This window comes from Dermacentor variabilis, chromosome 4 (genome assembly GCF_050947875.1).
Source record: "Dermacentor variabilis isolate Ectoservices chromosome 4, ASM5094787v1, whole genome shotgun sequence".
In the NCBI taxonomy this organism is placed as follows: domain Eukaryota; kingdom Metazoa; phylum Arthropoda; class Arachnida; order Ixodida; family Ixodidae; genus Dermacentor; species Dermacentor variabilis.
In genome coordinates, this window is record NC_134571.1 from 221706165 (window position 1) to 221721207 (window position 15043).

At 45.9% G+C, this 15043-nt stretch overlaps 1 pseudogene; it reads left to right on the plus strand.

The window, feature by feature from the left end:
* Positions 1-1009: 1009 nt before the first annotated feature.
* On the plus strand, positions 1010-4374 carry LOC142578526 (uncharacterized; annotated as a pseudogene).
* The last annotated feature ends 10669 nt before the right edge of the window (positions 4375-15043 follow it).

Genomic DNA, 15043 nt, shown 5'->3' on the forward strand with positions numbered 1-15043 from the left:
GAATGAAACCGTAGCTAGGCTGGCTTCAGAGTCAGCAATCGAAGTAGTGGGAAGTAAGGCACCAAGGCAACGCGTAAGCAAGCTCTCCCATGAAAGAAAGGACCTAATAAACAAAGGACAAATAATGAAAGTCCCCAACTCAAGAGATAAGATCGGCAAGGCCATAAGTGATATTCGAAATTCTAACGTGAGAAAGTCTGAAGAAGCGGTGAAAAATGCCCACAGGCTGAAATCAGTGAGAAGAAAACTTGGCATAGGAAAAACCAAGATGTATGCACTGAAATATAACCGGGGTAATATCATCAGCAATCTCGAATGTATAATAATAGCAGCGGAATAATTCGATACTCACCTGTACAGTACCCAGAAGACTCAGGAGTATTCCATTCGAGGCAATAAATAACAGGATACAGAAACTCCGCCTATAACTAGAGATGAGGTCAGAAGAGCCTTGCAGGAAATGAAACAGGGAAAAGCGGCCGGAGGAGATGGAATACCAGTCGATTTAATCAAAGTTGGAGGAGACGTAATGCTAGAAAAACTGGCAGCTCTCTGTACATAGTGTCTATCAACAGCAAGGATCCCAGAAAATTGGAAGAATGCAAACAATATACTAATCCACAAAAACGGAGACGTTAAAGAAATGAAAAATTATAGGCCCATTAGCTTACTCCCTGTATTTCTGACGTCATACTGATACGCACTTTGTGTGTGCCTGAGCCACAGACACGTGATAAGATAAGCGCTGTGCTTTCATTTCTTTTAACTAGTTCTCACACAAGTTTTGTGACCATTATGGCTGTATATATTTCACGACGGCACATTAGAAGGAATTCATTCGTGGTCATGGGACGACGAGCGTCTGTCTGACAGTCTGACATGGTGTAAGAATTGGCTATGTCAAAGCTGACTACGATGTAGCGCTGGAACAGCCCGTCAACACGAGAACTAGCGCCTACTTCCACAAGAGCAAGTCCTTCCGGTGACAATCGTCAAGCAACGCTTCAGCATGGCAGGAATTAAGCCTCCTAGGCCTTTTGACTTCCAGAACGCTGTGGACTGGCCCGCCTGGATGGACGAATTCGACGACTACAGATTCGCATCCGGACTACATGAGAAACCAGACGAAGTACAAGTAAGGGCTCTTCTCTATGCAATGGGCAGAAAGTCACGGGAGATTCTTCGGTCGCTAAACGTCTAAGACGAAAAAATGGAGGATTTCGACCTTGTAAATTGAAAACTTAAGGGCTATTTCGTCCATACCAAGAACACAATCTACGAGATCGCTCGCTTTATTCTACGCCGCCAACAGCTGGGAGAAACAATAGACCAGTTTGCAACCGAGCTTAACAGCCTAGCAGACAGATGCGAGCTCAAAGTAATGAAGGAACGCCTAATAGGAGACCGCTTCATAGTAGGACTACGAGACCAGCTTCTCTCGGAAGAACTACAGATGGATCCTAATCTCACGCTGAGCACTGCTTTGGCAAAAGCGCGTACAAGCGAAACGGCAAAGAAACAGCAAGCCGAGCTAAAAGAGCACGAGGGCAATATCCCAGAAGCTTGCGTCGGTACAGTAAAGCCCGAGAAAACCCCCGGAAAGAGCAAAACGTTTACACGCGGTCACAAGCCAGCTTATCGTGGAAAGTTCTGCAGTTTCTGCGCCGGACCATTTCATCCGAGAAGCAGTTGTCCAGCGAAACAATAAAGATGCGGGTTTCGCCGAAAGTTGGACCACTTCGAAAAGGCGTGCCGAAAAAAGAGGCAAGCAGACAGGAATCTTGACACTGCCGAACCTGATAAATTTCTTGGCACGGTCGAGCAATCGGCGAACACACCATCTGAGCACTTCGTCACGGTACTGATAAATGACCATAAGCTCCGCATGAAAGTAGATAGGGGAGCCGAAGTGACAGTCGTCGGGGAAAATTTCCCTTTACTTCCGCGTTCTCTCGACAACGCAGGTGATGTTAAAGGACCGAACAATGCAATCATTCGTACAATCGGAAAGTTTGACGCTGAAGTAGCTTCGAAAGATAACCGTTCGAAGCAGACCATTTACGTCGCACATAACTTGCGCACACCCTTGTTGAGACTACGAGCTATCAAAGCCCTAGGAATCGTTCGCTTCCTAGATGACTTAGGAACTGCTGAAGACATCGTAAGGAGGTATCCTAAGGTATTCCAAGGCACGGGTTCCATATCTGGGGAACATACCATACGTCTCGTTCCGAATGCAACACCGTACGCCCTATCTACACGCAGACGGATTCCTATTCCCATGAAGGAAAAAGTCAAGCTAGAACTGGACAGGCTAGAATGAGAAGGAATGACACAAAAGGTCGAAGAACCGACAGAATGGTGCGCTCCTATTGTACCCCTAATGAAGCCGTCTGGAGCAGTAAGGATATGCGTCGACTTAACTCAACTGAACCAATTTGTCAGAAGCGAGCGTCATCAGCTACCAACGATAGAGCAAGTCATGGGAGGCTTCCAGGAAGCCAAGGTCTTTTCTAAACTGGACGTGAATTCTGTATTCTACCAGATTAAGATTTCCGAAGAGTGTCAAAATCTCACCACTTCTATAACGCCGTATGGGTGGTACTACTACCACAGGTTGCCGTTCGGGATCACATCCGCACCAGAAAATTTTCAAAGAAAGTTCTCGCAGGTCGTCGAAAGCCTAGACGGCGTACTCAACTACATGGAGGACATTCTGGTGTACGGCAAGTACAAAGTGGAACATGACAACCGCCTTCGTAACGTGCTCGACCGACTGGAACAAACAGGAGTAACCCTCAACAAGGTAAAATGTTTCGCTGTTGAGCAAGTAGCATTTCTGGGCATGATCTTTGACGCCAGTGGGGTGCGCCCAGATCCTGAGATCAGAGCAATCAAGGAGTTGCCTCGATTGCAAAACGTCGCTGAGGTTCGTTCCTTATTAGGCATGATGAACCACCTCGCAAGGTTTCTTCCTGATGCTGCGTCTATATCTACGCCTTTACACAGCCTCCTCAACAAAGACAGTGACTGGTGTTGGGGAACTCAACAAGAGGAAACTTTTGAGAAGATCAAGACTACTCTCAGCTCTAACAGATGCCTGGCAAAGTACAACCCCATGTACACGACAATCGTTTCGGCGGACGCGTCTTCGCAAGGACTTGGCGCTGTACTACTCCAGGATCAGCAATCTGGCGAAAGATGTCCAGCAGCATGTGCCTCCAGATCGCTCACGAAAACAGAACAGAGGTATTCACAAATCGAGAAGGAAGCGTTGGCTTTGACCTGGGCCGCAGAACGCTTCGATGAATTTCTGAGAGGCCTCACGTTTTTATTTGAGACAGACCACAAGCCCCTCCTTCCGCTACTGGGTCGCGATCCTCTCGATTCTCTTCCACCAAGAATCCAATGGTTCAGAATGCGCCTTATGCGGTACTCGTTAACGTTCACGCATGTCCCGGGTAAAACCATCGCTACAGTGAACACTCTTTCTCGAGCCAGAGTGATGAACACGGGACTGTCTATCGGAGAATTGTCTGAAGCTGACGTCTCGGCTCACGTGGATGGAGTCGTCCGATATGAGCTCTCAGATGACATGCTCGACTGCATACGCTCAGAGCAGGGAACGGGCCCCGAGTTCGCATGACTGCTCGAAGCTTCCATGCAAGGTTGGCCCGCAAAAGATCGGCTACCACAAGTTCTCAAACCATTCTGGGCGCATCGTGCCAACATCACGGTTAGCAAGCAGTTGCTTCTAAAGGACGCCAGACTAGTAATCCCAAGATCTCTGCGGAAAGAAATGCTACATAGAATCCACGAATGGCATCAAGGTATTTCCCTCTGCCGCGCAAACGCTAAGGAATCAGTCTGGTGGCCGTGTATTAGCCAGGAAATTGCAACAACCGTAGCCAACTGCCAAATTTGTGCTGCAGACCGCAGCCAATTTTCCTACCCGATGACCCCATCTGAAACAGCTGAGCTTCCATGCGTGAAAGTCGGAATTGATTTATTTGAGATGAAAGGAGCTGCCTATCTTGTTGTTGTCGACTACCATTCTAGGTATCCTGAGCTGGCCCTATGGGATCAAGGAACATCGTCACAGGTGGTCATTCAGCACCTGAAAAGCATCTTCACCAGGCATGGGATCCCTAAAACGGTAATATCTGACAACGGACCACAGTTCATCTCATTTGCTTTAATTGATTTTGCCAGAAAATCGGCTTCAAGCATGTCACAACGAGCCCTCGTTACCCACAAGCTAGCGGGGAAGTTGAGCGCATGATAGGGACTCTCAAAAGACTACTGAAGAAAGCGCCGGGCCCTTACATTGCCTTGCTGAACTATAGAAACACCCCGGGGCCCAACCAGCTATAGTCCAGCGCAACTGCTAATGAGCCGCCGCTTACGCTCACGAGTGCCATGCATGCCATCCGCTTTAAAACCGCGAGTGGTAAACATTTCTTGGAAAAAGCAGGGCATAAAATACAGACAGAAACAAAAGATGTATTTTGACAGACGTCATGCTGCGAGACATCTTCCCAGTTTATCCGCAGGCAACCAAGTATGGCTCAGAGACAGATGCGCCGAGGGCACAGTCCTCCGTCCTTCCTCAACACCAAGATACTACTGGGTCCAGACTGCAGGGGGGACCGTACGCAGAAACAGACGCCATGTGTTCCTGCTCCCAAACGGAGGAGAAACCCGTCCCGGCCGAACAGCCTCAACATAGCAGCCTGCCAACGGACACAACCGACAACGCGGACATCGTGGCTAAGCAGTCGTCCGACACCCAAAAGACCCTTCCACCGAACGAAACTTCGAGAGCCGAGCAAAGAACGAGGCGATACGGTCGCGTCGTACGAGCGCCGAAAAGACTCGGCATTGATGACTGATTTGTAAAGTGCTTTCCTTTCTTGGTAGGCACACAGTGCTTGTAAAACGGGGAAGATGTGACGTCACCCTCATACGCACTGTGTTTGTGCCTGAGCCACAGACACGCGCTAAGATAAGCGCTATGCTTTTATTTCTTTTAACCAGTTCTCACACAAGCCATGTGACCATTCTGGCTGTATATATTTCACAACGGTACATTACAAGGGATTCAGTCTTGGTCATGGGACGACGAGCGTCTGTCTGACTGTCTTACCGTATTACATAAAATATTTAGAAAAATAACCTGCAATGGAATAAGGGCAACACTGGACTTTAGCCAACCAAGGGAACAGGCTGGCTTCAGGAAGGGATACTCTACAGTGTACCACATCCACGTCATTATTCAGGTTATCGAGAAATACGCACAGTAGAATAAGTCTCTCTATACGGCTCTCATAGATTACGAACAATCATTTGATTCAGTAGAGATGCCAGCAGTGACAGAGGCATTGCGTAATCAGGGAGTGCAGACCACTTACGTAAGTACCCTGAAAGATATCTTCAAAGATTCCACAGCCACCCTAATTGCACACAAGAAAAGTAGGAAGATACCTATCAAAAAAGAGGTAAGACAGGGAGACACAGTTTCTCAAATTCTATTCACTGCGTGCTTGGCAGTAGTATCCAAGCTAATAAACTTGGAAGGTTTAAGAGTAAGGATCGACGGCGCAAACCTCAGCAACCTTCAGTTAGCCGGTAGCATTGTTCTATTGAGCAAAAGTGCGGACGAGTTACAAATGATTCAGGACCTTAACAGGGAGAGTGTAAGAGTGTGGTTGAAGAATAATATGCATAAGACAAAGATGATGAACAACCGGACAAGGGAGCAATCGTTCAGGATCGCAAGTCTGCCTGTAGAGTCTGCGAAGGAGTACGTTTACCTAGGTCAACAAATCACAAGGAACTCTGGCCATGAGAAGGAAATTCACAGAATAATAAAAAATGGGTTCGGTCGCATACGGCAGACACCGCGAGCTCCTGACTGAAAGCTTACCATCATCATTGAAAAGGGAGGTGTACAATCAGTGCATGTTACCTGCGCTGACATACGGGGAAGAGACTTGGAGACCGACAAAGAAGCTTGAGAACAAGTTAAGGACCGCGCAAAGAGCGATAGACGAACAATGCTAGGCATAACTTTAAGAGACAGAAAGAGTGCGGTTTCGATCAGAGAGAAAACGCGTATAGGCAACATTCTAATAGACATAAAGAGAAAAAAATGGCACTGGGCGGGTCATGTAATGCGCCGACTAGATAACCGTTGGACCATTAGGGTGACAGAATTTGTACCAAGAGAAGAGAAGCGCAGTAGAAGACGGCAGAAGACTATGTGGTGCGACGAAATTAGGAAATTGGCGGGTGATGGTTCGAATCGGTTGGCGCAGGACAGGGGTAATTGGAGATAGCAGGGAGAGGTGTTCGTCCTGCGGTGGATATAAAGGACATGATGATGATGATATTGAATAAAGTGAACCTGCCATGCTGTAGTTGAATGAATTGTGCTTTTATGTACTGTTGTTCTTTCACTACATTCAATTAAAGTTGCTTTCAAACCAAAGCAAACTTAAGATGTGGTCTACCAAACTGGCGAGCTTTACAGGTCAGATGTGACGTGCTCAGATGTCACGAGTATTGAGTGTTATCCATGAAAAATGCTTTTCACTTGTCCTGATTCAGTTTCAGCTACTCCTTCCAAAATCCCTTCTTCCTACCAGTCCTGATAATTACCTGCCTTACCTTGCTGCACCAGCCCTTGTGAGCATATACTTAGCTGTGCTATATATCTGCTGCTTGTAATAAATTGTCAACAATCTCATATTGCCACTTAAAAGCCTATCGCGTTTTACTCGCTAATTTGATAATGAATCAATCTACAGAACGCATAAGTACTGCCCCAATATATGAAAAAAAAATCGCACAACAATGATTCAAAATGAAAGTAATATAACACAACAACAAAATTATTGCAACAACAGTAAAAAGAAATATGTGACCAAAAACAGAAGCGCACTACTCATGCGGAAGACTGTCTTAAGGCTGTGGAAGAAATAAGCAGGTGCCTGTAACGGTTGCAGTAAGGCGTAACAATAATGAAGTACTATGGTTATTCCAGAAGCAAAAAACGAAAAGAAGACGTGAACACTACTGCACTATTGTGCGCACAGTCAACAAGCAATATGTACAGTGCTATAGTTGCTGTCCACTGAACAATACATTGTGATTTTGTCATTCTAACTTGCCTTACAAATAAAATATAACTACGGTGACCAGTATTCGTATGCAGGCAATTTGGCATATAAATATCAACTTTTTTGAACCTAAGGACGTCCTGACAATTTACAGTGCCAACGCCATCAGCGGACAAGCTAGCATTACCCATTGCGCAGCCTTTCAGAGTGCACCGCATGCATTTGCATGTGTCCCACTATGTCAATCCGTGTTCAATGTCACCAGCAGCCACATGAAAACCCAGGCTCTGCCATGTGTGCATGAAAGTGTTCTTCAGAACTTCAAATCTTGACAAATAGCCAGAATAGTGAGGAAAATGTATTTTTTTCTGTCTGCAAGAGGGATTCGATTGAGCGTAGTGAATAGAAGGTGCCTGTGACTTATGAATGCCAACAGAAGTGTACACTGTCAGGTTTCACTTTTAAGCACCTTTTTGTGCCTACATAACGGAAAACTTCAAAGAGTGCTGGTCTCTCAGTGGCATTGGGATACAGCATACCATAAACAGGCGATTTCGATACAGACACGCGCGGACTTGTCCACAGATGAAGCATCAAACAATTCGTTCTGCCGCTCCTATGAGCGTTTAAATCACGTACATCTGTAATGCCATTGCAGATCAGTATTTGAATTAAATCGGCTGGTCACACAGTAAAATTTGAGAATGCAAAAAAGAAATATGAACATGCATGAGCTTCACGGAATAGTTTGTGTCCATTACGCGCCAACATCAGCCTTGTGGCTAGGTTTTCAGGCTCGCTTCGCTGTCTCGTAATGTGCACCAGGCAATCACAGGCAAGCACTGGGCGGAAGTGCAGTGGAAAAATTTGAAGTCATGTGATGCTGATTGAATTAAGTGCCACAGGGGAAGCTGTGATTGCTTTAGAAGCGCGTGCATACAGGCGCCACAGTATGAACAATTATGCATGTCGCAAGGTCACACTGCTTATCCACCACTCTAGCTTATCATGGAGGCACGGTCCCATCGAGAAACAAAAACAAATTCATAGCGCTAGAGATTTAAAATATGCATTCAAGTCACCAATTACGCAACATTTCGTGGGCAACATTTTGGAGCTGCGAAGTAAGCCAGTGCATACCTTTATTATAAGTTCGCTGCCGCAACATTACTGACTGATATTTTCGTTCCAACTTGCGCTGCACCGTCTTCGTGCAACACCCTCCCATATGCCAAACTCGTGAAGGCAGCCTTGAGAAAGCTGCTCGAAAATTGCGTAATGTGTCAAAACCTCGCGAAATTCACTGCTGCAGTAGAGATCTGGTGGATAGGAATCCTATGTGTTACCATGCATTATTGCATTGCAAACAACTCTGATGTCAATCCGCTATACTCAGCACTCAAATTTTTGCGATAATTGATTACCATAGTGTGTTCTGGCTACAGCCCATTCATGTGACTATAACGCAATAAATAATTTAAATAGCATGCTTTACTATTATATTTCTCAGACTACAGCGAAAGGTTTGCCTTCAGAAGGCAAGCTCTTAGCAGAATAGTTTCTTTTGTACTTTCGAAACGCATTGCATAAAATGCTGTGAGTGTAAACTGCCAACATGAAGTTTATTTGCATATATTTCAGAACTTAGATTTATGCACCTTGGAATAGAATTATTAACTTACTATGACGTCCTTAATTGAGCAAAATATTTTTTTACTTGTGTATCATACTCTGTCTCTGCATGTTTAACATACTATTCCTTGTGTATTCATTTCACAGACCAATGGTTCAATTCTATATGAAACCTCAATGGTGCGCCTAAATCTCCAGCAGATTTAGGTGACTTACTTCAGGTCCAATTACCCTATACCTCTAAAAGTTAGATAGCTTGCTCTTCAAGGTGCATACTTCACTTACGTACTGTCCATCCGATCTTGCTACGCGTTTTGGAAACCACCGATGACTCTGAAAGCAACCACTAAAGCTTTGATAACTCACTGTTAGCCTAGATATTTGCAACTTCGCCTGCAGATTACATTACCCGGAAAAATCTTGCGGTCCTGTTACACTTTTCCTTGTGCACTTCGTCAACGGTCCAAAGCGGTCGCGAGTGGTTAACCATAGAATTATAATACTTATCGAGGGACCTTAATGATAATAAGAAACAGAATCGAGCGCTGCCGTCCTTGGGCCGCGATTTCGTAGCGATGGCCGCGATGGCTTCCGCTGTTATCATCCGCCGTTTGCGGTCGGCTGATCCCTTCCACAACGCAGGCGGGGCGTCGCTCTGGCCATTCACTCAGAGCAAAAAATAATCTATAGCGCCAGGAAAGGCACCACTACAAACTCGCGCACTTGAGTCACACGACTGACGTAGTTCTATCGACGATCACGACGTGGTTAACGGCCGCATAATGACGCCGCGCATGTGTGGAAGCTGCAGACGCTGCTAGCGGAACGATTAATGCTTAAACATGCTTAAACATGCATCGAATGTGCTATGCGAGTGTTCTTGCTTTCCGCCCTCTTCAAAATGCGGCCACCGCGGCTTCCAACTCACCAGCGCAACGCTGTAGCCATGGGGCTACGTTAAGGCACTGTAATTGAACCCCTGAATATTATGCATCTTTGTATAAAAAGATGGGTGTGCACCACCAGTGCCTATCATACGACACCAAATTTAAGCGTAGCATCACCACACAATGTCTAAGTTTGCAGAAAACTGATGTACGCACTGGCACCATTCCGGGTCGCACTTCCTGCCTACATAAGCTTGTGCGCAATAAAGTGTACTCTGTACAGCGAACACCGTCAGTGTGTGCGATGTGTACAAGTGGTGCTGGTGTTTTGGGGTATGCTTGTGTACGAATTATATAATGTGTATGTGGACAAACAGCAATGGTACCTGTGAGAGTGTGTGTTGTTGCATGCGTGAACTGGCGCAACGATTCATACGTATCTATCAGTTTCTCTGCATCGCACACTGTACTTATTCCGCATAGCAGCTTTGGAAAAAATTTGTCTTCCTTTTTCGCAATCTCGTTGTGGCCTCCGAGACCGGTGCGCCCTGCGTGCGAATCTCGAAGCCTTGTAATGGCGTCCCGAGTAACTTACTGCTTGCTTCATGATGTTAGCGGGATCAACCGACGCTATTAGGTATAGTGCAGTGTGCCTATCATTACAGTTTCTCGGCGCAGTTTTGCTCGCGCTCGTATCTGTGCTCGTACTTGCTTCGTGTTAGAGCGTTGATTGCGCGGAAAAGACTAGTGTGCTCTGCGACTGGGTAGGTATGCAGTACAAGTTTGCTCTAGGATACTCAGTCGTGCGAAGATGAGATGGACCACTCTGCTCTAAGCGCGTTGTTTACCGCCTTTTAGCGTGAGCGCCGATTGCTCTGTGAACGTGCACGTGACGGAATCCGCTACAGATGGCTACACCTTGTGATCCTTGGAGAAATTACCACAGCGAGCCTTGAGGTTTTCGAGTGACAATTATTTTGTTGTACCCTGGTCTGCCTCAAAAATGACATGTTTTCTTGCTGGTGGAGGAAACTGTGCGAAGTCAAGGTTCTTACTTGTGTGCTATAAGTCGCGGGTCGCTTTTTTCGTCGCGAGGATAGATTGCATTTTTTACAAGCACTGCTCCTGGAGGACACATGTAACCGGCAAACGGGGGCCTCAGCAGAGCACCCGAGGTTATAATACAGCAGGCGTGCAGGATCTCCAGTGCGCCCAAACATTTGGTTTTCTGGAGGCACCTCCAATAATGCGAGCTTATGACATGTTGTTACAATCAGTAAAAACTCGAGTGAATAAATATAATTACATCCAGCCGCCAACTTGTCACGCTAAGCTCAGCGCTACCGCGCCCCACGACTTCTGCAACACCAGTCAGAACTTTGCCCGAATTCCGTATTACGAGGTGGTCACCCGCACAAGTTTGTCTTGATTGCAGTTACTGCGTTGCATTGTCATATAGCTGATAGTAAGCTGAGCGAGATTTCTTTTTTTTCTTACGAGCACGAGAAATGCACTTACGAAGCGCACACATTCTATCAGCTTAGAATAGATGAAGTTGTTAAGCCTATAATCGTATTAGGGGCTTCGCAAGCCTTACGTAAGCCATCTTGGTTTTGGAGGGGAAGCAGCTGTTTCTCCCATGCAGGAAAGTTACCCCCTTAAAGGACGAACACAAGGGACATCGCCGTTCCACCTTTCATGGATCACTCCTTTTTTTTCCCTTAAAGTGTACGTCATATCCACTAAGCTACTGCGGCAGGATGTCGGCAGTACCGGCCCTCTTGTCATTCATGTCGACGAGGCGCGCTCTATTCTAACCGCCTGCAGACCCACACGCCGCCTGCACATCCTCCGCCAGCTGGGTGGATGGATGGATGCTATGAGCGTCCCCTCTAAAACGGGTTGGTGCGTTGCTAAATCAAGCTTTCTTCCTTGTTTTACCGGATGTCTCACCTATTCTTTAACTGACAGATAATTCCCAGCATCAAACTTTCTTAACCATTATTCGAAACTTTGTTTCTGTACGCCTCTGCTGTTTGTGATCTTCCTACTTTTCTCCCACCAAGCCCCCAATGGCCTTTTACTAGTCTCTATCGTAGACATGCTCACTTTCCCCCTGCTATCCCTGAAACCAAAGGCTTCAAGAAGGGGAGCGGAGCCTAAATCAACATGAACACTTAGTTTAATAGTAACTGTGGGTTCTAGGGCATCATGACCTCGCTTCAAAAAGTAAAGAGCTTACCTTTGAGTTATCATAAATTGTTTCTGTCTTGATTTCATTTTAACGCAGCAGCGTTAAGGAGCTCGTGTCGCAGACAAGCCGGTGGCGTCGGCGGCGCTGGCCGTGAGCGAAAAATGGCGGAAAGCAATTAATAAATAAAAACAATTTGCAAGATGGGCTGGGTAGGAATCGAACCAGGGTCTCCGGAGTGTGAGACGGAGACGCTACTTTTACTCAGCCAGAAGTTCGATGGTTCAAATCGCGACAAAAGCGCCTCTAGTGAATGCGGTGTTGTCTTAGAAACGTGCCGTAGAAAGTTATACTGCGGCGTACATTGGTAATTATGAGCATGTAAATTACAGAAGTCGCAGTTAAACGAGTAGCGAAGCACGTTTCCACTACATTTCTTCTGCGCTTGACGTACACGCAGAGCCATATTGCGGCAAACACAGAAGACCCTCTCCTCGCAATGTACAGCGCTGCCCCAGCAGGTGGCGTGCTACTCGCCCGCTCTTCCCCTTCGTCTCGTTTAAGCGCATTGGGGCCGTGCTGGGACCGGTGCGAGGATGCCCAAATAACCTTGCGTTTAATAAGTTTTCTTGCTCTCTCCCCTTCCAACTTCCAGTGTGTGTCACTCGAACCCTCGTTTTCAGGCGACGCGGCTCCTCTTTCCGCTCACAGAGCGATTCCTAGGTGCAGCGTCCGATGCGGGACTCCTCTGACGTGATCGCTGCGTCGTAGCGCGTCTGGTGGGAAAGCGTCCCCTGCGATGTGTGCCGGGCTGCTGGCGAGGAGTCATGCGTCTGCGTGGTGCTCCCAAGCGAGATAGAGGACGATCCCTTCGAGACGTCAGCCCCATGATCGCGTCCGCCTTCATGGCGCGTCTCGGTCCAGCTGTTCGTGCCGATCACGCCGTGTGGCTCGCGTAGATTGTTTCTCTCTCCGAGACACCGAGTTCTTTGGTTCGTTCCGTTTGCTCAGGCGCATGTTTCGTCTTTGTGACTCAAGAGCATGCCAAGTGAATCAGTGGGCGGTGCGAACGGGGTGCGATAACACTACTGCGTTTCACTCTTGAAGGCGAAGCTTAAGCGTCCTCCAATTTTTACATCATTGATAACTATGCATAGCTGGTTTCTTTTCTATTTCCACCGCCGAACACATGATAACAGCCTCTCTAACTTTGTGTTTGACGTCCTTAGTGGATTTGTTGCTTACTATACCAAACTCATACTCGCTAGTAAGCTAAGGTATTTGCTAAACACAACTTTTTTGCTAAACACCAAGGTAGTTGCATTCATTTACATCTGGTATTTCTCGGCCCTGTATTGACACTGTATAACTCTTGCTTGGGCTAGTTGGTTCATGCTTGAAGTAGTAGAGGCAAGGCGCAGAAGACCAGGACTCAGGAAGAAGAACACAAGCGACAGGACCGGCGCCGGTCCTGTCGTTTGTGTTCTTCTTCTTGAGTCCTGGTCTTCTGCGCCTTGCCTTTACTGACACTGTATGTTCACTGTTTTCATTGAATGTCGAAAGACTTGATCTTTAATGCTAAATTTCAATCGTAAATTCTCAACCTCCTGTCCGCAGATATTAGCCAGACGTTACTACTTTGCCTGTTGGACAGCAACACAATTTCTGTCATACGCACAAGACAAACCGGGGGACTGGTGTTCTGCTGTCGTACCCGCCTGTTTCTATGTAAGGTTAAATCCGATAATCGATCCTTCAAGCGCCTTTTAAATTCTTACCATGTACACTGATATGGAATGAAGGAGATAAAAGGAATGCTTGTCTTAGTCTTTGGAGATATCGACTTTTTTCTCGTTCCTCATCGCTTTTCATTTAACAAAAACGGCATTTTCTATTTATTTGTCCCTGACAAGCTGTGTGCAGTTGTTGCCTATGCCTTCTCCTTCCAGAATACTCCCAAATGGTTGCGGCTCACGTTGTCGTAAGCTCCAGTAATCTCCAAAGAAGCATCATACTGACACGTGGACTTGTTTATCTCTTTCGGGTGAGCGTTCTTCACCGTCTAACAAATGATATCGGTCAGCTAGGGACGCACCTTCATGTATCAGGAGTTTCTGGAACGTTATCTATTGTTCTATCCACTGTCTGTTATCACCAAACCTTGCGTAATCTGATTTCAAGTATGCAGGACGTGAATGGTGGAAAACTTTCTGGAAGAAAGTTCCAACGATTAGTCTGGAACGTTTGATGGCTCGTGTATAAAAGCCGACGCGCTTGACCCGTAGATGAGATTTCCGACAATAGCCGTCCATGTTCGCAGCTATCACTTTGCTTTCAGTGCAGCTTGCTTTTGTGGGCACAAGTTCGCCCAATAAAATGTTCGTTTTTTCATTCACACTTTGGCGCTGTATTATTCACCGTCGCTACTACGTGACAATACAACAGTATCTTTTCTTCTATGAATATTTGAATACACTGAGTAAGAACAAATAAATCATCATCCAAACTTCTACAGCTTCTGAAGCCATTCTGAAGGTCAACCAATATTCTATTATGTTATGCCCAAGCTTGCAGTTTCAATTTATCTTCCAGCGTTGATAACCTGCATATTACCAATGAAATGGTCAACGGTCCATATGAGCGCATTCTATCTGTGTCCCCCTTATATCTTTAAAATATTTCTTATATATTATATAAATAAATTATTTATAGTATTATTAAATTAATATAAATTAATAAGTTTTTAGTGTTCGCCTATCTCGTAAGCTTTCTTTTGGTGCTCTCAATAGATCTTTGCTTTATGGTCGTGGTTAGGCTAACGGAACCGCTTGTAACTCAGTGGTTGTGTGGATCAGAATTTACTCTTAAGCTTTCTTCCAGTTGAAGTTTCTCAAATTTGGATCTCAAATTTCTGGACGCCATGAATCAGTGATCGCGCCCCTGGCAGCATGTTCTTTCCCTAAGTTAAACTTTTGCAGGAGTTCCAAGACAACGTGAAATGGGGACCTTATTGCAGTTTGTACATATTTCCTTTTTCATTCCAGGCACTTATCTATGAAACATCAGAGGTTTGCCGTTAACTCACCCCATTTGACAGGCAGTGCTTTATGCCTTGCATTTACTCTAGTCAATACTGCATGGAATGTTAATGTGGCTGGACGTGAAGTTATGCAAGAGCTATCGATGTGCCTGACTATCAAGTCAAAAGAAGT